We start from the raw sequence: 21,980 nt of genomic DNA on the forward strand, positions 1-21,980 counted from the left end.
ATGTCATAGCAGAGAATCAGGCTTCACGTCAGCCACCACTGCAACAGTCCATTGTCATAAATTTAGGCCCAGCACCCAGGCAGAGGAGAGAGGTCCCGTAACAGACAATCTGGCTTCATGTCAGCAGAGAATTAGTCTGCATGTCATAGCAGAGAATGAGGCTTCACGTCAGCCACCACTGCAACAGTCCATTGGCATATATTTAGGCCTAGCACACAGGCAGAGGAGAGAGGTCCCGTAACAGACAATCTGGCTTCATGTCAGCAGAGAATCAGTCTGCATGTCATAGCAGAGAATGAGGCTTCACGTCACCCACCACTGCAACAGTCCATTGGCATATATTTAGGCCTAGCACACAGGCAGAGCAGAGAGGTCCCGTAACAGACAATCTGGCTTCATGACAGCAGAGAATCAGTCTGCATGTCATAGCAGAGAATGAGGCTTCACGTCACCCACCACTGCAACAGTCCATTGGCATATATTTAGGCCTAGCACACAGGCAGAGCAGAGAGGTCCCGTAACAGACGATCTGGCTTCATGTCAGCAGAGAATCAGTCTGCATGTCATAGCAGAGAATCAGGCTTCACGTCAGCCACCACTGCAACAGTCCATTGGCATAAATTTAGGCCCAGCACCCAGGCAGAGGAGGGAGGTCCCGTAACAGAGAATCTGTCTTCATGTCAGCAGAGAATTAGTCTGCATGTCATAGCAGAGAATGAGGCTTCACGTCAGCCACCACTGCAACAGTCCATTGGCATATATTTAGGCCCAGCACCCAGGCAGAGGAGGGAGGTCCCGTAACAGAGAATCTGTCTTCATGTCAGCAGAGAATTAGTCTGCATGTCATAGCAGAGAATGAGGCTTCACGTCAGCCACCACTGCAACAGTCCATTGGCATATATTTAGGCCCAGCACACACACAGGCAGAGGAGAGAGGTCCCGTAACAGAGGATCTGGCTTCATGTCAGCAGAGAATCAGTCTGCATGTCATAGCAGAGAATCAGGCTTCACGTCAGCCACCACTGCAACAGTCCATTGTCATAAATTTAGGCCCAGCACCCAGGCAGAGGAGAGAGGTCCCGTAACAGAGAATCTGGCTTCATGTCAGCAGAGAATCAGTCTTCATATCATAGCAGAGAATCAGGCTTCACGTCACCCACCACTGTAAGAGTCAATTTTCATAAATTTAGGCCCAGAACCCAGGCAGAGGAGAAAGGTCCCGTAACAGACAATCTGGCTTCATGTCAGCAGAGAATCAGTCTTCATATCATAGCAGAGAATCAGGCTTCACGTCACCCACCACTGTAAGAGTCAATTTTCATAAATTTAGGCCCAGAACCCAGGCAGAGGAGAAAGGTCCCGTAACAGACAATCTGGCTTCATGTCAGCAGAGAATCAGTCTTCATATCATAGCAGAGAATCAGGCTTCACGTCACCCACCACTGCAACAGTCCATTGGCATATATTTAGGCCTAGCACACAGGCAGAGCAGAGAGGTCCCGTAACAGACAATCTGGCTTCATGACAGCAGAGAATCAGTCTGCATGTCATAGCAGAGAATCAGGCTTCACGTCAGCCACCACTGCAACAGTCCATTGGCATATATTTAGGCCTAGCACACAGGCAGAGGAGAGAGGTCCCGTAACAGACAATCTGGCTTCATGTCAGCAGAGAATCAGTCTGCATGTCATAGCAGAGAATGAGGCTTCACGTCAGCCACCACTGCAACAGTCCATTGTCATAAATTTAGGCCCAGCACCCAGGCAGAGGAGAGAGGTCCCGTAACAGACAATCTGGCTTCATGTCAGCAGAGAATTAGTCTGCATGTCATAGCAGAGAATCAGGCTTCATGTCAGCCACCACTGCAACAGTCCATTGGCATATATTTAGGCCTAGCACACAGGCAGAGGAGAGGTTCATTCAACTTTGGGTAGCATCGCAATATAATGGTAAAATGAAAATAAAAATAGGATTGAATGAGGAAGTGCCCTGGAGTCCAATAATATATGGTTATGGGGAGGTAGTTAATGTCTAATCTGGACAAGGGACGGACAGGTCCTGTGGGATCCATGCCTGGTTCATTTTTATGAACGTCAGCTTGTCCACATTGGCTGTAGACAGGCGGCTGCGTTTGTCTGTAATGACGCCCCCTGCCGTGCTGAATACACGTTCAGACAAAACGCTGGCTGCCGGGCAGGCCAGCACCTCCAAGGCATAAAAGGCTAGCTCTGGCCACGTGGACAATTTAGAGACCCAGAAGTTGAATGGGGCCGAACCATCAGTCAGTACGTGGAGGGGTGTGCACACGTACTGTTCCACCATGTTAGTGAAATGTTGCCTCCTGCTAACACGTTGCGTATCAGGTGGTGGTGCAGTTAGCTGTGGCGTGTTGACAAAAGTTTTCCACATCTCTGCCATGCTAACCCTGCCCTCAGAGGAGCTGGCCGTGACACAGCTGCCTTGGCGACCTCTTGCTCCTCCTCTGCCTTGGCCTTGGGCTTCCACTTGTTCCCCTGTGACATTTGGGAATGCTCTCAGTAGCGCGTCTACCAACGTGCGCTTGTACTCGTGCATCTTCCTATCACGCTCCAGTGCAGGAAGTAAGGTGGGCACATTGTCTTTGTAGCGTGGATCCAGCAGGGTGGCAACCCAGTAGTCCGCACAGGTTAAAATGTGGGCAACTCTGCTGTCGTTGCGCAGGCACTGCAGCATGTAGTCGCTCATGTGTGCCAGGCTGCCCAGGGATAAGGACAAGCTGTCCTCTGTGGGAGGCGTATCGTCATCGTCCTGCCTTTCCCCCCAGCCACGCACCAGTGATGGACCCGAGCTGCGTTGGGTGCCACCCCGCTGTGACCATGCTTCATCCTCATCCTCCTCCACCTCCTCCTCATCCTCGTCCTCCTCGTCCTCCAGTAGTGGGCCCTGGCTGGCCACATTTGTACCTGGCCTCTGCTGTTGCCAAAAACCTCCCTCTGAGTCACTTCGAAGAGACTGGCCTGAAAGTGCTAAAAATGACCCCTCTTCCTCCTCCTCCTCCTCCTCCTGGGCCACCTCCTCTTCCATCATCGCCCTAAGTGTTTTCTCAAGGAGACATAGAAGTGGTATTGTAACGCTGATAACGGTGTCATCGCCACTGGCCATGTTGGTGGAGTACTCGAAACAGCGCAACAGGGCACACAGGTCTCGCATGGAGGCCCAGTCATTGGTGGTGAAGTGGTGCTGTTCTGTAGTGCGACTGACCCGTGCGTGCTGCAGCTGAAACTCCACTATGGCCTGCTGCTGCTCGCACAGTCTGTCCAGCATGTGCAAGGTGGAGTTCCACCTGGTGGGCACGTCGCATATGAGGCGGTGAGCGGGAAGGCCGAAGTTACGCTGTAGCGCAGACAGGCGAGCAGCAGCAGGATGTGAACGCCGGAAGCGCGAACAGACGGCCCGCACTTTATGCAGCAGCTCTGACATGTCGGGGTAGTTGTGAATGAACTTCTGCACCACCAAATTCAGCACATGCGCCAAGCAAGGGATGTGCGTCAAATTGGCTAGTCCCAGAGCTGCAACGAGATTTCGCCCATTATCACACACCACCAGGCCGGGCTTGAGGCTCACCGGCAGCAACCACTCGTCGGTCTGTTGTTCTATACCCCGCCACAACTCCTGTGCGGTGTGGGGCCTGTCCCCCAAACATATGAGTTTCAGAATGGCCTGCTGACGTTTACCCCGGGCTGTGCTGAAGTTGGTGGTGAAGGTGTGTGGCTGACTGGATGAGCAGGTGGAAGAAGAGGAGGAGGAAGCCGAGAAGGAGGAGGTGGCAACAGGAGGCAAAGAATGTTGCCCTGCGATCCTTGGCGGCGGAAGGACGTGCGCCAAACAGCTCTCCGCCTGGGGCCCAGCTGCCACTACATTTACCCAGTGTGCAGTTAGGGAGATATAGCGTCCCTGGCCGTGCTTACTGGTCCACGTATCTGTGGTTAGGTGGACCTTGCCACAGATGGCGTTGCGCAGTGCACACTTGATTTTATCGGATACTTGGTTGTGCAGGGAAGGCACGGCTCTCTTGGAGAAGTAGTGCCGGCTGGGAACAACATACTGTGGGACAGCAAGCGACATGAGCTGTTTGAAGCTGTCTGTGTCCACCAGCCTAAATGACAGCATTTCATAGGCCAGTAGTTTAGAAATGCTGGCATTCAGGGCCAGGGATCGAGGGTGGCTAGGTGGGAATTTACGCTTTCTATCAAATGTTTGTGAGATGGAGAGCTGAACGCTGGCGTGTGACATGGTTGAGACGCTTGGTGACGGAGGTGGTGGTGGTGGTGTTGGTGGTACATCCCCTGTTTGCTGGGCGGCAGGTGCCAACGTTCCTCCAGAGGCGGAGGAAGAGGCCGAGGCGGCAGCAGCAGAATAGGCCGAGGCGGCAGCAGCAGAAGAGGTAGCAGGGGGAGCCTGAGTGACTTCCTTGGTTTTAAGGTGTTTACTCCACTGCAGTTCATGCTTTGCATGCAGGTGCCTGGTCATGCAGGTTGTGCTCAGGTTCAGAACGTTAATGCCTCGCTTCAGGCTCTGATGGCACAGCGTGCAAACCACTCGGGTCTTGTCGTCAGCACATTGTTTGAAGAAGTGCCATGCCAGGGAACTCCTTGAAGCTGCCTTTGGGGTGCTCGGTCCCAGATGGCGGCGGTCAGTAGCAGGCGGAGTCTCTTGGCGGCGGGTGTTCTGCTTTTGCCCACTGCTCCCTCTTTTGCTACGCTGTTGGCTCGGTCTCACCACTGCCTCTTCCTCCGAACTGTGAAAGTCAGTGGCACGACCTTCATTCCATGTGGGGTCTAGGACCTCATCGTCCCCTGCATCGTCTTCCACCCAGTCTTGATCCCTGACCTCCTGTTCAGTCTGCACACTGCAGAAAGACGCAGCAGTTGGCACCTGTGTTTCGTCATCATCAGAGACATGCTGAGGTGGTATTCCCATGTCCTCATCATCAGGAAACATAAGTGGTTGTGCGTCAGTGCATTCTATGTCTTTCACCGCTGGGGAAGGGCTAGGTGGATGCCCTTGGGAAACCCTGCCAGCGGAGTCTTCAAACAGCATAAGAGACTGCTGCATAACTTGAGGCTGAGACAGTTTCCCTGGTATGCATGGGGGTGATGTGACAGACTGATGGGGTTGGTTTTCAGGCGCCATCTGTGCGCTTTCTGCAGAAGACTGGGTGGGAGATAATGTGAACGTGCTGGATCCACTGTCGGCCACCCAATTGACTAATGCCTGTACCTGCTCAGGCCTTACCATCCTTAGAACGGCATTGGGCCCCACCATATATCGCTGTAAATTCTGGCGGCTACTGGGACCTGAGGTAGTTGGTACACTAGGACGTGTGGATGTGGCAGAACGGCCACGTCCTCTCCCAGCACCAGAGGGTCCACTAACACCACCACGACCATGTCCACGTCCGCGTCCCTTACTAGATGTTTTTCTCATTGTTATGGTTCACCACAACAACAAATATATTATTTGGCCCAATGTATTGTATTCAAATTCAGCGGGATATAAATTTGAGGCCTAGTATTTAGGCGCTGGGTGACCGGTATGGATTTAGTGACAGAATTAGACTTGGAAATGCACAGAAGCGTGTGTGTGAAGTTATTCTGAATGACCCTATGTGCACCTTCAATATGATCTACCCTTTTAGGGATAGATTTCAAATAGCTCTGATATAGCAGAAACGACTAAATTATGAAATTGCTAAATTGGGAATTGTATTTCAACCCAGAACAAAAAATGTGCTTTGACGGACACTAAATAACTTTCCCAGCCACAACAGGACAGCGGTAACGAGAGATTTAGCGGGATATAAATTTGAGGCCTAGTATTTAGGCGCTGGGTGACAGGTATGGGTTTAGTGACAGAATTAGATTTGGAAATGCACAGTAGCGGGTGTGTGAAGTTATTCTGAATGACCCTATGTGCACCTTGAATATTATATACCCTTTTAGGGATAGATTTCAAATAGCTCTGATATAGCAGAAACCACTAAATTATGAAATTGCTAAATTGGGAATTGTATTTCAACCCAGAACAAGAAATGTGCTTGAACGGACACTAAATAACTCGCCCAGCTACAGCACTAGGGACAGATTTAGCTGGATATAAATTTGAGGCCTAGTATTTAGGCGCTGGGTGACCGGTATGGATTTAGTGACAGAATTAGACTTGGAAATGCACAGAAGCGTGTGTGTGAAGTTATTCTGAATGACCCTATGTGCACCTTGAATATTATATACCCTTTTAGGGATAGATTTCAAATAGCTCTGATATAGCAGAAACCACTAAATTATGAAATTGCTAAATTGGGAATTGTATTTCAACCCAGAACAAGAAATGTGCTTGAACGGACACTAAATAACTCGCCCAGCTACAGCACTAAGGACAGATTTAGCGGGATATAAATTTGAGGCCTAGTATTTAGGCGCTGGGTGACAGGTATGGGTTTAGTGCCAGAATTAGACTTGGAAATACACAGTAGCGGGTGTGTGTGAAGTTATTCTGAATGACCCAATGTGCACCTTGAATATTATATACCCTTTTAGGGATAGATTTCAAATAGCTCTGATATAGCAGAAACCACTAAATTATGAAATTGCTAAATTGGGAATTGTACTTCAACCCAGAACAAAAAATGTGCTTTGACGGACACTAAATATCTTTCCAAGCAACAACAGTACAGCGGTAACGAGAGATTTAGCAGGATATAAATTTGAGGCCTAGTATTTAGGCGCTGGGTGACAGGTATGGGTTTAGTGACAGAATTAGACTTGGAAATACACAGTAGCGGGTGTGTGTGAAGTTATTCTGAATGACCCAATGTGCACCTTGAATATTATATACCCTTTTAGGGATAGATTTTAAATAGCTCTGATATAGCAGAAACCACTAAATTATGAAATTGCTAAATTGGGAATTGTACTTCAACCCAGAACAAAAAATGTGCTTTGACGGACACTAAATAACTTTCCCAGCTACAACAGGACAGCGGTAACGAGAGATTTAGCGGGATATAAATTTGAGGCCTAGTATTTAGGCGCTGGGTGACAGGTATGGGTTTAGTGACAGAATTAGACTTGGAAATACACAGTAGCGGGTGTGTGTGAAGTTATTCTGAATGACCCTATGTGCACCTTCAATATGATCTACCCTTTTAGGGATAGATTTCAAATAGCTCTGATATAGCAGAAACCACTAAATTATGAAATTGCTAAATTGGGAATTGTATTTCAACCCAGAACAAAAAATGTGCTTTGACGGACACTAAATAACTTTCCCAGCTACAACAGGACAGCGGTAACGAGAGATTTAGCAGGATATAAATTTGAGGCCTAGTATTTAGGCGCTGGGTGACAGGTATGGGTTTAGTGACAGAATTAGACTTGAAAATACACAGTAGCGGGTGTGTGTGAAGTTATTCTGAATGACCCAATGTGCACCTTGAATATTATATACCCTTTTAGGGATAGATTTCAAATAGCTCTGATATAGCAGAAACCACTAAATTATGAAATTGCTAAATTGGGAATTGTACTTCAACCCAGAACAAAAAATGTGCTTTGACGGACACTAAATAACTTTCCCAGCTACAACAGGACAGCGGTAACGAGAGATTTAGCAGGATATAAATTTGAGGCCTAGTATTTAGGCGCTGGGTGACAGGTATGGGTTTAGTGACAGAATTAGACTTGAAAATACACAGTAGCGGGTGTGTGTGAAGTTATTCTGAATGACCCAATGTGCACCTTGAATATTATATACCCTTTTAGGGATAGATTTCAAATAGCTCTGATATAGCAGAAACCACTAAATTATGAAATTGCTAAATTGGGAATTGTACTTCAACCCAGAACAAAAAATGTGCTTTGACGGACACTAAATAACTTTCCCAGCTACAACAGGACAGCGGTAACGAGAGATTTAGCGGGATATAAATTTGAGGCCTAGTATTTAGGCGCTGGGTGACCGGTATGGATTTAGTGACAGAATTAGACTGGGATATGGCCAAAAAATAACCACACTATTGCTGGTTAAATGCACTTGGTGACGGGCGCAGCTTGCCCCTGATGTAGTATATGGCCAAAAAATGAACAGACTATTGCTGGTTAAATGCACTTGGTGTCACAGCTTGACCAACCACACTACTGAGGGTTAAATGCACTTGGTGACGGGCGCAGCTTGCCCCTGATGTAGTATATGGCCAAAAAATGAACAGACTATTGCTGGTTAAATGCACTTGGTGACGGGCGCAGCTTGCCCCTGATTTAGTATATGGCCAAAAAATGAACAGACTATTGCTGGTTAAATGCACTTGGTGTGATAGCTTGACCAACCACACTACTGAGGGTTAAATGCACTTGGTGACGGGCGCAGCTTGCCCCTGATGTAGTATATGGCCAAAAAATGAACAGACTATTGCTGGTTAAATGCACTTGGTGACGGGCGCAGCTTGCCCCTGATTTAGTATATGGCCAAAAAATGAACAGACTATTGCTGGTTAAATGCACTTGGTGTGATAGCTTGACCAACCACACTACTGAGGGTTAAATGCACTTGGTGACGGGCGCAGCTTGCCCCTGATGTAGTATATGGCCAAAAAATAAACAGACTATTGCTGGTTAAATGCACTTGGTGTGACAGCTTCACCCTGATGTAGGCTTTAGCCAAAAAACAAACGCACCATTGAGGGTTAAATGCACTTGGTGACAGGCGCAGCTTGCCCCTGATGTAGTATATGGCCAAAAAATAAACAGACTATTGCTGGTTAAATGCACTTGGTGTGACAGCTTCACCCTGATGTAGGCTTTAGCCAAAAAACAACCACACCATTGAGGGTTAAATGCACTTGGTCGCAGCTTGTGCTGGCGCACCACAAGACACAAAATGGCCGCCGATCACCCCAGAAAAATGTGACTGACAAACGGTCTGGGCAGCCTAAAAACAGTGAGCAATTGAGGATCAGCAGCTCAATGATCCACAGCTGCAGATCGATCAGTTAATCAAGTCCTTTGGAGGAGTTAATCTGCCTAATCTCGCCCTACTGTCGCAGCCGCAACCTCTCCCTACGCTAATCAGAGCAGAGTGATGGGCGGCGCTATGTGACTCCAGCTTAAATAGAGGCTGGGTCACATGGTGCTCTGGCCAATCACAGCCATGCCAATAGTAGGCATGGCTGTGATGGCCTCTTGGGGCAAGTAGTATGACGCTTGTTGATTGGCTGCTTTGCAGCCTTTCAAAAAGCGCCAAGAAAGCGTCACAAAAGCGCGAAGAAAGCGACGAACACCGAACCCGAACCCGGACTTTTACGAAAATGTCCGGGTTCGGGTCCGTGTCACGGACACCCCAAAATTCGGTACGAACCCGAACTATACAGTTCGAGTTCGCTCATCCCTACTGCTGACGGCTGCCAAGCAAGGAATGCGTGGCTCTGCAGAGGAGTTGGTGACACCGCCACGACTTGCAGGCAGGCCTGCTGCCACCTCTTGTACTCCTCCTACTCCATCCTCTTGCTAACCTGCTCGGCTGAGTCCTCTTCTGCTGCTGTGTCTTGCTCCACATCAACTGCACCCCCCCAGCTCCCCAGAGGCTATTCCACATCACGGATACGACAATGTCACGCCGTCTTGGGGTTAAGTTGCCTGAAAGCAGAGAGTCACACCGGAACAGCACTCCTGTTCGCCCTGAACGCACAGGTGGATCAGTGGCTGACTCCGCACCAACTAGAGATCGGCAAAGAGGTATGTGACAACGGAAGCAATTTGTTGGCAGCAATGAATTTTGGGAAGTTGACACGTCTGCCGTGCATGGCACATGCGTTGAATCTGATTGTACAATGCTTTGTGCATAAGTAACCAGGCTTACAGGACGTCCTCAAGCAGGCCAGGGAGGTGTGTGGCCATTTCAGGCGTTCCTACACGGCCATGGCACACTTTTCAGATATTCAACAGCGAAACATGCCAGTGAGGCGCTTGATTTGCGACAGCCCGACACGTTGGAATTCAACACTCCTAATGTTCGACCACCTGCTCCAACAAGAAAAAGCCGTCAATGAGTATTTGTATGACCGGGGTGCTAGGACAGCCTCTGCGGGGCTGGGTATTTTTTTGCCATGTTACTGGACGCTCATGCGTCCTTTTGAGGAGGTGACAAACCTAGTCAGTTGCACCGAAGGCACCATCAGCGACATCATCCCATTTGTTTTCTTCCAGGAGCGTGCCCTGCAGAGTGCCGGATCAGGCCGTAGATGTGCGTGAAGAGGAAAAGTTGTGGTCACCATTACCACCAGAAACCGCCTTATCAGCATCGCTTGCTGGACCTGCGGCAATGGTGGAAGAGGAGTCTGAGGAAGAGGAGTCAGAGGAGAAATGTGGCTTTGAGGAGGAGGAAGACCAACCACAGCAAGCATCCTAGGGTGCTCGTTTTCACCTATCTGGTACCCGTGGTGTTGTACGTGGCTGGGGGAAGAACAGACCTTCAGTGAGATCAGTGAGGACGAGGAACGGGACATGAGGAGCTCGGCATCCAACCTTGTGCAAATGGGGTCTTTCATGCTGTTGTGCCTTTTGAGGGACCCTCATATAAAAAGGCTGAAGGAGAACGATCTGTACTGGGTGGCCATGCTACTAGACCCCTGGTATAAGCAGAAAGTGCCTGAAATGTTACAGAATTACCGGAAGTCGGAAAGGATGCAGCAGTTCCAAAACAAGTTAAAAAGTATGCTTTACACAGCGTATAAGGGTGATGTCACAGCACAACTGGAATCTAACAGGGGAAGAGGTGAAAGTAATCCTCCTACCATGACCACACCGGCAAGGACAGGACGCTTTACATACGTGTTGTTGATGAAGGACATGCAGAGCTTTTTAAGTCCTACACATCGCCACAGCCTTTCGGGGTCCACCCTCAGAGAACGACAGGTAGCAGACTACTTAACTGCAGACATCCCAGTATCTATGTATGTTTGTCTGGTATATAACATATACCTCATATGTCCTTTTTTTGTAACTGACTGTAAATGCACAGCCAACTGATAGATGGTTATCCTTTTAAACCATTATGTATCTGCTTCTAGTAATATATAACTGGTTGTGAATGTATTTGTTCAATATTTTAATTACATATGATAGGAAATGACTCCTTTCTGTTGTTGTTATCCATTATACCTGGCACTAGACATATTATATTTCTCTATCTTCTATTGTACTTTTTTATTTAACATTTAGCTAAAATGATATACTTAGTTGTACTTTCTTAGGCCGTGATCAAGGTCCCGGGTAGACCGAAACGTTGGCCCTGAACTTAAGTGACGATTTACTGTAAAACTTGGTGGTGGTATAACTTATAATAAAATACAAATACCGTGAAAACTATTTGCGTGTGCCGTGGAATACTCTTCAAGGTTTATATAGTGGCCTGACAGCCTCTTCACGTAGCACCCCTAATTTGACTAAAGTTATTATGGTGGTAGTGCCATTCAGTTTATATCAATTATAACTGCAGAAATCAACACTCTGAGGAGCAACGAACCCCTTGACTACTGGGTGTGCAGGCTTGACCTGTGGCCTGAGCTATCCCAATTTGCAATAGATCTCCTGGCCTGCCCCACTTCAAGTGTCCTGTCAGAAAGGACCTTCAGTGCAGCAGGAGGTATTGTCTCTGAGAAGAGTAGTCGCCTAAGTCAAAAAAGTCTAGATTACCTCACCTTTATTAAGATGAATGAGGCATGGATTCCGAAGGGACTGACAGTGGGCGATACATTTGACAAAAAAAAGGCCTGATGAGATGAGATGCCTTGGGCTAAAAATGGTCCACACGCTGCTGTATCTTATTTCCGCATGCCGGATGACTTGCTTCACTTCTCCGCCACCAACTAGGGTTCAAGATGCAAAGTTTTAGTGCACTTTCTGCCTGGAAAACAGCGGCTGCAACAATACCTAGTTTTTCAGGCATGTGCACATGCCTAATTTTTCTGGCCTCTGGTGCTGCACTGTGGCTGCACAAAAAAAAAAAAAAAAAAAGGTACATACATGTGTCAATTCCCCTTCGTGATCGTTACCTTGTTGTGGTGAAGGGGCTTGCGTATCACAATGAAGCGATCACCTCTATGAGTGTGTTGGCAATGGCAATGTTGGCACACCCCAGATGATAAGGTCGTTGCTTCATTGTGAACAGACCAAAAGCGATCGGCGGGATAATTTTGCATAGAAAAAACATTAATTTTCTTTGTGATCATTAAAGCCTACTAGGCCAACAATGGGCCCACACTGCAGAATCATTGTCTTCTGGGTCACTTAAGTGTCACTGAACTACCTCAGCATGACCATAGGCTTTGAAAAACCGCCATCGCCTGCAATCTTCCAAATGTGCGCACGAGCACAATCATCACTACACCAAGATTGACGCATAGAGGAATAAAATCTATGTCATGAGTGTGTCAACTATTGACAACTCTTTGCAGTTGTCTAAAATCTATTCGATACACATCCCCTGATAGGGGACATAAAAGGGATTAAACTGATAAGAATAGTGCTACTTAACACACCACTCATATCAGGTAGCACAGTACATTGCACGGCACACGCGCAGTGCCCCAAATTGGAAGTAGGAGGACCAACCAAGCATCTTTTTCCATCTCCCGGTTCCTAAAATCTATTCCATAGACCAGCCCCTGAAAGGGGACGTAACAGGGATTAAACTGGTAAGAATAGATTTTATTTTTTTATTAAAAAAAAAAAAGAGGACAGCCTCTACGGAGCTGGGTATTTTTTGGCAGCGTTACTGAACGCTCATGCACAATGGCTGTAGGCTCATGCGTCCTATGTAATTTTCCATTGGAGTTTTGCCATGGATCCCCCTCTGGCATGCCACAGTCAAGGTGTTCGTCCCCTTGAAACAACTTTTCCATCACTATTGTGGCCAGAAAGAGTCCCTGTGCGTTTTAAAATTCGTCTGCCTATTGAAGTCAATGGCGATTTGCCCTGTTCGCCCGTTTGCAAACATTTGCGGAAATTCGCGTTCGCCAACAGCAAATTTTATGTTCCCAACACCTCTACTGATGTCATTACAGGTCCTTCAGCTCTTGCAGGGCGTTAGATTTAATTGTATTGCTGTCCTGAGGATGGCAATGCAGTTGTATCTAGCAGGCAGGCAGTACATTCAGGGCCTGGGACAAAACATCAGGGGCCCAGGCCCCAAATGTTTTAACCTAGCAACACCCCTCATTATGACGTCACCTATGATATCATGATGTTGGGAACGTCAGGTCCTTCCAGTTCCCTCCACTGTAGAGCAAGTGTCAGTGCATTCAAGTGGATGAGATGAGTGGATGAGATTCACTGACGCAGATGAGATTCACAAGAATGTGTGAATAAACACATTAAAATCAATGGATACGTGTGCTGCCTGTGTAAAACATGGACAGCCCACATCTGTGATTTACTAAAATATTAATGAGGCCTAAGACAAAGGTATCTTAAGAAATTACTGTTCGGAACCTGATTCTGATTAACAGCTCAATTAGTGTTATTAGATAAATGTAATAATGAGCACATTTTCATGAAGACAAAAATTCATTAGTATGACAACTCTTTAGTGTACAATTTCCCATATGCTCTTCAGCAATCTGTATTGCTGAATTACAGGAATGACCAAACAAAACGATTGTTAATGTTATATGGATCATTACCTCATCACCATTATATATTAATCAGAGCATTCATGTGAATAGTCCAGTGTGCCAACTTTAATAAAGCATTTGCTTTAGAAATAGGGAAATAAGCAAAACATGCATGTTCCATCACTGACTGTATCATCTGACATAAAAGCCATAGAAGCCTTGAATACAGAAAAATAAGATGGAAACAGTCATGGCCACTCTGCTTATCTTTTGTTATCAATACAATGTTTCTGTTCACACATTTTCATAAAGTAATTGCATTGAGTTGTTTGTGCCTGTTTTCAACAGAGGTGCCTTCTGACACTCAGAAACGTTGAGTTTTAACAAAAGACAACCTTCAACTTTGGAGCATACATATTGTAGGTACTGTGCATACTTTTTAACATGGTAATCTAAAAATTCTTCAAATCCATCAGCAGATTTTTATTTTTATTTTTTTAATATGCATACCACTTTTTGCAGGAAACAATGTTTCCAACAAAGAGCACACCGAATGCTTGAAATAACTTCTTTATTAACTTAAACTTTTCTTCATATATAACACTGCCACCTCCGCAGCAGATAGTCTATGTACATAACACGTAACATAGTAACATAGTAACATAGTACATAAGGCCGAAAAAAGACATTTGTCCATCCAGTTCGGCCTGTCATCCTGCAAGTTGATCCAGAGGAAGGCAAAAAACCCCTGTGAGGTAGAAGCCAATTTTCCTCACTTTAGGGGAATAAAAATTCCTTCCCGACTCCAATCAGGCAATCAGAATAAATCCCTGGATCAACGATATCTCTCTAGTAGCTATAGCCTGTAATATTATTACACTCCAGAAATATATCCAGGCCCCTTTTGAATTCCTTTATTGTACTCACCATCACCACCTCCTCAGGCAGAGAGTTCCATAGTCTCACTGCTCTTACCGTAAAGAATCCTCTTCTATGTTTGTGTACAAACCTTCTTTCCTCCAGACGCAGAGGATGCCCCCTCGTCACAGTCACCGTCCTGGGAATAAATAGATGACGGGATAGATCTCTGTACTGACCCCTGATATATTTATACATATTAATTAGATCTCCTCTCAGTCGTCTTTTTTCTAAAGTGAATAACCCTAATTTTGATAATCTTTCAGGGTACTGTAGTTGCCCCATTCCAGTTATTACTTTAGTTGCCCTCCTCTGGACCCTCTCCAGCTCTGCTATGTCTGCTTTGTTCACTGGAGCCCAGAACTGTACACAGTACTCCATGTGTGGTCTGACTAATGATTTGTAAAGTGGTAGGACTATGTTCTCATCACGTGTTAGAAAATATATCACAAAATGGCGGTATGCATAAGATGGTGGTTCAACTGTTCGACCTTGTCATTCAACATAAAATAGTGGATATATTTGAGTATCTGTACTCTCACTTTAAGTTATTGAAGCACTTTATGATTGTTAGGCCTGCAGTCCGTGCCGGCGCCGCTGCCCCTAACCGCAGGCACGGGCTCCCTCTTTTTCCTCCTGTCGTCCTGTTGACAAACATGGGCAGCAATTTGCTTAACTCTGCTACATATGTTCCATGCCAGAGTTTCCTTCCTGCTGGAGACTTGCATTAGTGTTGAAGCTTGCATGGGTGTGTCTCTCTTCACTTAAGAGGCAACACACACAAGCCCTCTGTCTCAGCAGCCAATGGACTGCAGCATGTATTTAAAGGCACTACACTACAGGAAGTTGCCTGAGCAACCTCCGTGTCTAGCCTGTCTAGTCCCTGTGCAAAGGTGTTTATCTTGTCTGCCTAGCTGTGTACAGAATTCTGCTATTGTACTCCTGGACTTTGTTTTCTGCCACCTACCTCTGACCTCGGACTTCGTTTATGGACTTTGCCTGTTTGCAGCCTGCCCCTGACCTCAGATTTTGTTTTCTGACTTTGCTTGATTGCCGCCTGTCCTGACTCATACCTCCAGGCCTTGTGTGTCCCCTTGGTGCTTGCATTGAGCACTCTGACCCCCTGGTCAGCTGGTCAGCTGCCACTGACTTGGGAACTACTCTGGAGTAGCACCAGTGCGCCTGCGCAGATTGAAGATACGTACGGCCGCGGCGCAGGCGCCAGATTTTGAATGCAAACAGGCAGGGCCAGCAGAGAACGATTCCGTTCCCTGGCCCTGTCAATCACAATGCGGAGGGGGCGTCATTAGGATCGGAGGATGCGGCTGCTACCAGCAAGTAGCCGCCCTACTTGCTGGTAGCAAGGTAATTTGCATATTTTAAAAATAGCTTTATATCAAATTCTACTGAACCAAAATGATTATTTAACTTATGTATGCACAGCTCGCAGTATAGGGATTATTAGTAAAAAAAAATAAATGGTTTAGTGGGCTGACAGAAGCCCTTTAAGAAATGAAGGTCAGTCAGTCTGAAAAATTGGGAAAACTTTGAAAGTGTCCCCAAGTACAGTCACAAAAACCATCAAGCGCTACAAAGAAACTGGCTCACATGCGGACCGCCCCAGGAAAGGAAGACCAAGAGTCACCTCTGCTGCGGACGATAAGTTCATCCGAGTCACCAGTCTCAGAAATCACAGGTTAACAGCAGCTCAGATTAGAGACCAGGCCAATGCCACACAGAGTTCTAGCAGCAGACACATCTCTAGAACAACTGTTAAGAGGAGACTGTGTGAATCAGGCCTTCATGGTAGAAAATCTGCTAGGAAACCACTGCTAAGGACAGGCAACAAGCAGAAGAGACTTGTTTGGGCTAAAGAACACAAGGAATGGACATTAGACCAGTGGAAATCTGTGCTTTGGTCTGATGAGTCCAAATTTGAAATCTTTGGTTCGAACCACCGTGTCTTTGTGCGACGCAGAAAAGGTGAACGGATGGACTCTACATGCCTGGTTCCCACCGTGAAGCATGGAGGAGGAGGTGTGATGGTGTGGGGGTGCTTTGCTGGTGACACTGATGGGGATTTATTCAAAATTGAAGGCATACTGAACCAGCATGGCTACCATAGCATCTTGCAGCGGCATGCTATTCCATCCGGTTTGCGTTTAGTTGGACCGTCATTTATTTTTCAACAGGACAATGACCCCAAACACACCTCCAGGCTGTGTAAGGGCTATTTGACCATAAAGGAGAGTGATGGGGTGCTGCGCCAGATGACCTGGCCTTCACAGTCACCGGACCTGAACCCAATCGAGATGGTTTGGGGTGAGCTGGACCGCAGAGTGAAGGCAAAAGGGCCAACAAGTGCTAAGCATCTCTGGGAACTCCTTCAAGACTGTTGGAAGACCATTTCAGGTGACTACCTCTTGAAGCTCATCAAAAGAATGCCAAGAGTGTGCAAAGCAGTAATAAAAGCAAAAGGTGGCTACTTTGAAGAAACTAGAATATGACATATTTTCACACTTTTTTGTTATGTATATAATTCCACATGTGTTAATTCATAGTTTTAATGCCTTCAGTGTGAATGAGAAGGTGTGTCCAAACTTTTGGTCTGTACTGCATATATTGTGGGGATTTGCTCTGGTAGGCAGGGTAAGCGGACACAGTACAGAGGCAAGAACACAGTAGTAAAGCAATAAGTTCAGTATTTATACACACCCCAGGAAAAACATAACACAAACATTTTGCAGAGTCCTGGTGTTAATTCACACCACAGAAATTCCTTGTGTTATTTCACATAACTCAAAACAAGCACGTCACCTAGATATCCACAGCAGGCTTTAGGGCACCTGACTTCCAGCTGGTGGCTCTCATGCAGCTCCTAGAGACACAGAGCCTTCACAGCTCCACTTTCACTTGGGGGAACATACCACACCCAGCTGAGCTGCTGGTTAGGTTTTTAAACCCAAGCCCAAAACCTGGCCTGGACGTGGGGAACAGTCACCCACCCTGCTCTTTGGCTGCTCCTAATAAGAACCGGCCCTGAACGGCTTTTCAGCCACACTAAGAATAAACAGTGTCAGCAAGCACTAGCTGCGGCTGACACATAAAATAACCGGTTCTTATCTCATCGAGGCCAGGAACCTCGGTGAAACGTACCTTCCGTCTATGACGGACCCTTGCGCCTTCCTACATACCCCCCCCCCTTTGTTAAACCCTGAGGGGGTGAACATACGCCAGACAGTGTACTCAGGACAGGGCATCCACATTTACCTGTAACAAGCCTTCCCTGTGTTCTACTGTGAACTTAAAGTTTTGCAGCGATAAGAACCACCTGGTGACCCGAGCATTCCTCTCTTTGGCCTGGCTCATCCACTTGAGAGAGGAGTGATTGGTCACCAGACGGAATTTCCTCCCCAACAGATAATAGTGGAGAGACTCGAGTGCCCACTTGATCGCCAGGCACTCTCTCTCCACTATACTATACCGGGTCTCCGCTGGCGTGAGCTTACAGCTGAGGAAGACAATGGGATGTTCCTCCCCGTTGACTTCCTGAGACAGTACTGCACCGAGACCTACTTCGGAGGCATCAGTCTGTACCACAAATTCCCTCATGAAGTTGGGCGTCACCAAAACCGGGGACCCACACAGTGCCGACTTCAAAGTGGAGAAAGCCTCTTCCGCCTGGTCATTCCAGCGGACTATCACGGACTTCCATCCCTTTAAGAGCCCTGTCAATGGAGCCGCTAAAGTGGCAAAATGGGGGACAAACCTCATGTAATAGCCCATTCTCCCAGGAACGACTTTATTTGTCCAGATGTGGCAGGCCGGGGCCAATTCCGTATTGCCTCTATTTTGCTCACTTGGGGTTTAATGACTCCCTGCCCAATGACATACCCAAGTTATTTAGTCTCCTCTAACCCTATTGCACATTTATTTAGGTTAGCTGTTAGTCCCGCCTTTCAAAGGGAGTCCACTATGGCCTTTACTTTGGGAAGGTGACTTTCCCAGTCTGTACTGTGGATGATAATATCGTTCAGGTAAGCCAAAGCATACCGCCGATGTGGACGAAGTACAATATCCATTAGACGTTGGAAAGTGGCGGGGGTGCCATTCAGGCCAAAGGGTAACACTTTATACTGGTACAGCCCCTCTAGTATAATGAAGGCAGTTTTCTCTTTTGCAGCCTATGTCAAGGGTACCTGCCAGTACCCTTTGGTGAGGTCCAGAACAGAAAAATACCTGGCTTGACCTAATTTCTCAATTAGTTCATCCACCCAAGGCATTGGATATGCATCAAACTTTGATATCTCGTTTAATTTCCGAAAATCGTAATGACCAGTCTGGCTTGGGAATTAAGACTATAGGACTAGCCCACTCACTTTTAGACTCCTCAATGACATCCAGCCACAACATAAGTTGCACTTCCTCCGAGATGGCTTTTCGCCAAGCCTCGGGTACTCGGTATGGCTTTAACCGTATTTTTGCCTGAGGCTCAGTGACAATGTCATGTTGGATTACGGAAGTGAGTCCAGGGAGATCTGAGAACACATCCTTGTACCAACAAACAAACTCCCTGGTTTCCTGAGCCTGTTTAGAGGAGAGACTGTCAGCAATTTTTATGTTGGCAACCGCTTCCCTCGCATCAGACTTAGGAGCCGGAATCTCTTGTCCAAGAAAGCCCGGCTGCGGACTGTCTTCCGTACAGGTTTCCCTATCCTTCCAAGGCTTTAGCAAATTAGCATGGTAAACCTGCTCCGGCTTTCGCCTCCCCGGCTGGTGTACTTTGTAATTTACTTCTCCCATTTTTTCACGTACCTCGTAGTGCCTCTGCCACCTGGCTAGGAACTTACTGTCCACTGTCGGCACCAGAACCAAAACCCGATCACCTGGGTTAAAGTTCCAGACCCGAGCCTGACGATTATAGATCTGACTCTGGGCTCGCTGAGCGGCCTCCATATGTTCCCTGACAAGAGGCAAAACAGTCTCTCTCTGCTGTTGCATCTTATGTGGAGTGGGTTGTTGTTCCCATGCCTCTTTGGCTACGTCCAACAAACCACAAGGATGTCTGCCATATAGCAATTCGAAGGGCGAGAACCCAGTAGAGGCCTGGGGCACCTCTCGCACTGCGAACATGAGATAGGTACCAATCCTTTCCATCTATGTTCATCACCCTTTTTAACATGGTTTTTTAGAGTTTTATTAAACCTTTCCACCAGTCCATCCATTTGTGGATGATATACGGACGTCTGTAACTGTTTTATATGCAGCAACTTGCAGAATTCCCTCATGACCTTGAACATAAAAGGTCCCCTGATCAGTCAGGGAAAACATCTCCATTAGCTCTTTAGCTATAAGTTTTGCTGAAGTATGTCGCAGTGGCACTGCCTCCGGGTACCGAGTAGTGTAATCAAGGACAACCAAGATGTGTTGATGTCCCCTAGCGGACTTTGGTACAGGACCTACTAGGTCCATAGCGATTCACTCAAACGGTACATCAATGATCGGGAGGGGTACCAAGGGACTGCGGAAAAGGTGCTGGGGGCTAGTTGCCTGGCAAGACTTACAGAACTCGTCCACCTCTTTAAACACACTGGGCCAGTAAAACCGTTGTAGTATTTGGTCCTGTGTTTTATGCATTCCCAGATGACCCCCAAGAACATGCTGGTAGGCTAACTCTAACACGAGTTTGCAATAAGCCTGGGGCACCATCAACTGTTCAATGGATTCACCTCACAGCTGATTTACCCGATACAACATATCCTGATGAACCACAAAATAGGGAAACACTGATTCTGCCCCTGGTTGTTGCGGTTCACCAGCTATTATTAGTACATTTTCCCAGGCTTGGGATAAGGTTGGATCCCGGTGTTGTGCGGTACCAAAATTCTCCCCTGAGACATTGAGGTCTGCCAGCTCAGGCCCCGGCGGCAAATCCTCCATGTCTACCACCATTACACTTAGCAGGGTTGTTTCCCCCTCTTCCACCGAAGTCGCTGTCACCCCTACCGCTGGCCCTTCGGACTCATATTCCCAGGGTCTCCCCCCCGAGCCGGGCCACTCTTCTAGGGTTACCCCTGTCTCATGCGTATCAGTCATTCTCGGAACAGGCCACAGTGCCGTGAAACCTGGGAAGTCTCTCCCTACTGTTAGTTCATAGTGTAGCTTGGTTGCAACAGCCACCTCGTGGATCCACCTGCCGGAAACCGTAGACAGAGACACCATAGCCGTAGGGTAGTTTTTTTAAGTCCCCATGTATACACATCACTCCAACCTTACAGCCGTTGTACTCAGCGGAGCGTACTAAGGAAGCCCTTACCTCCGCTGGAGTGTCTCCTACCTCAACCTGGCACAGGTGGTTCAGAGACTCTGGAGCACCCACTGCACACAGTTTCCTGGCATGTGATGATTGACGTAAACCATAGTTTGTGTCCATGGGTTGCCCCTGCCGTGGACAGTCCGTTCAAACATGGCCAGGCCCCCGACACCGCCAGCAGATTATTGGAGCGGGGTCGACAGGGGTTACGTCCCAGGCGGGTTTGGTGGGCACCGGTTGCGAGTTACGGGATCTGACTGCCCCCCTCCCAACCCCCTGTAAGTTCCGGGTAGCTTCATAGCGCTCCATCAGGTCAACCATCTTCAGCGCATTCCCTGGTGAGACCTGGCCAATCCATTGCTTGAAAAGGGGGTGGCAGAGCCCTCCTGAACCTGTCTGCTAACAACCGGTCCAACATAGCAGTGGGGTTCAACACGTCAGGTTGTAGCCACTTTTGCAACAGGTTAAGCAGTTCATAATACTGGGGTGTCACGGGCTCCGCTGGGTTGAACCCCCACTGATGCACTTAACGAAAATAAAAATAATAGTGATAATCGAGCATCAAAGTATTTAAAGGTTCGGCCCGAACACATTGCTATATTTGTCTGCTTTGCCGAGCACCCGCGTATAATGGAAGTCAATGGGAGACAATCAGGCACCCCGTGCAATGAAGAGGGGAGGGTGCCTGTTCCATTGGAAAAAGTCAGAAAGTGATAGAAACACCACCGAAATGGATCGGGAACACAATGGGGATGATGTCTGGATGCATCTTGGACTCCCAGGTCGCTGCTGGGAACCATGTTGTCCGTGTTGTACGCCACTTTTACAGACTGACAAAAATACGCAACCCCCCCCCCCAAAAAAAATAAACAATTTTACATGAAAAATTCAATTGTATATAAAGTACAAGTGCTGCAAAAAATTACAAGCAAGAGGCACTCTGAAACAGACTGTATATCAAATAAAGGAGGGCCTCATTCACATTGTGGTAAAATTGTTCAGGTAGTAGGACTCCTTTTTCAACAAGGACCTTTTGGTATAGCACCGTTTTGCTTTTCTTTTCCACCAGAGAAATGATAGATGAGAAGTTCTCTTTGTAGGAGG

The sequence above is a fragment of the Bufo gargarizans genome, chromosome 2, assembly GCF_014858855.1.
Source record: "Bufo gargarizans isolate SCDJY-AF-19 chromosome 2, ASM1485885v1, whole genome shotgun sequence".
In the NCBI taxonomy this organism is placed as follows: Eukaryota; Metazoa; Chordata; class Amphibia; order Anura; family Bufonidae; genus Bufo; species Bufo gargarizans.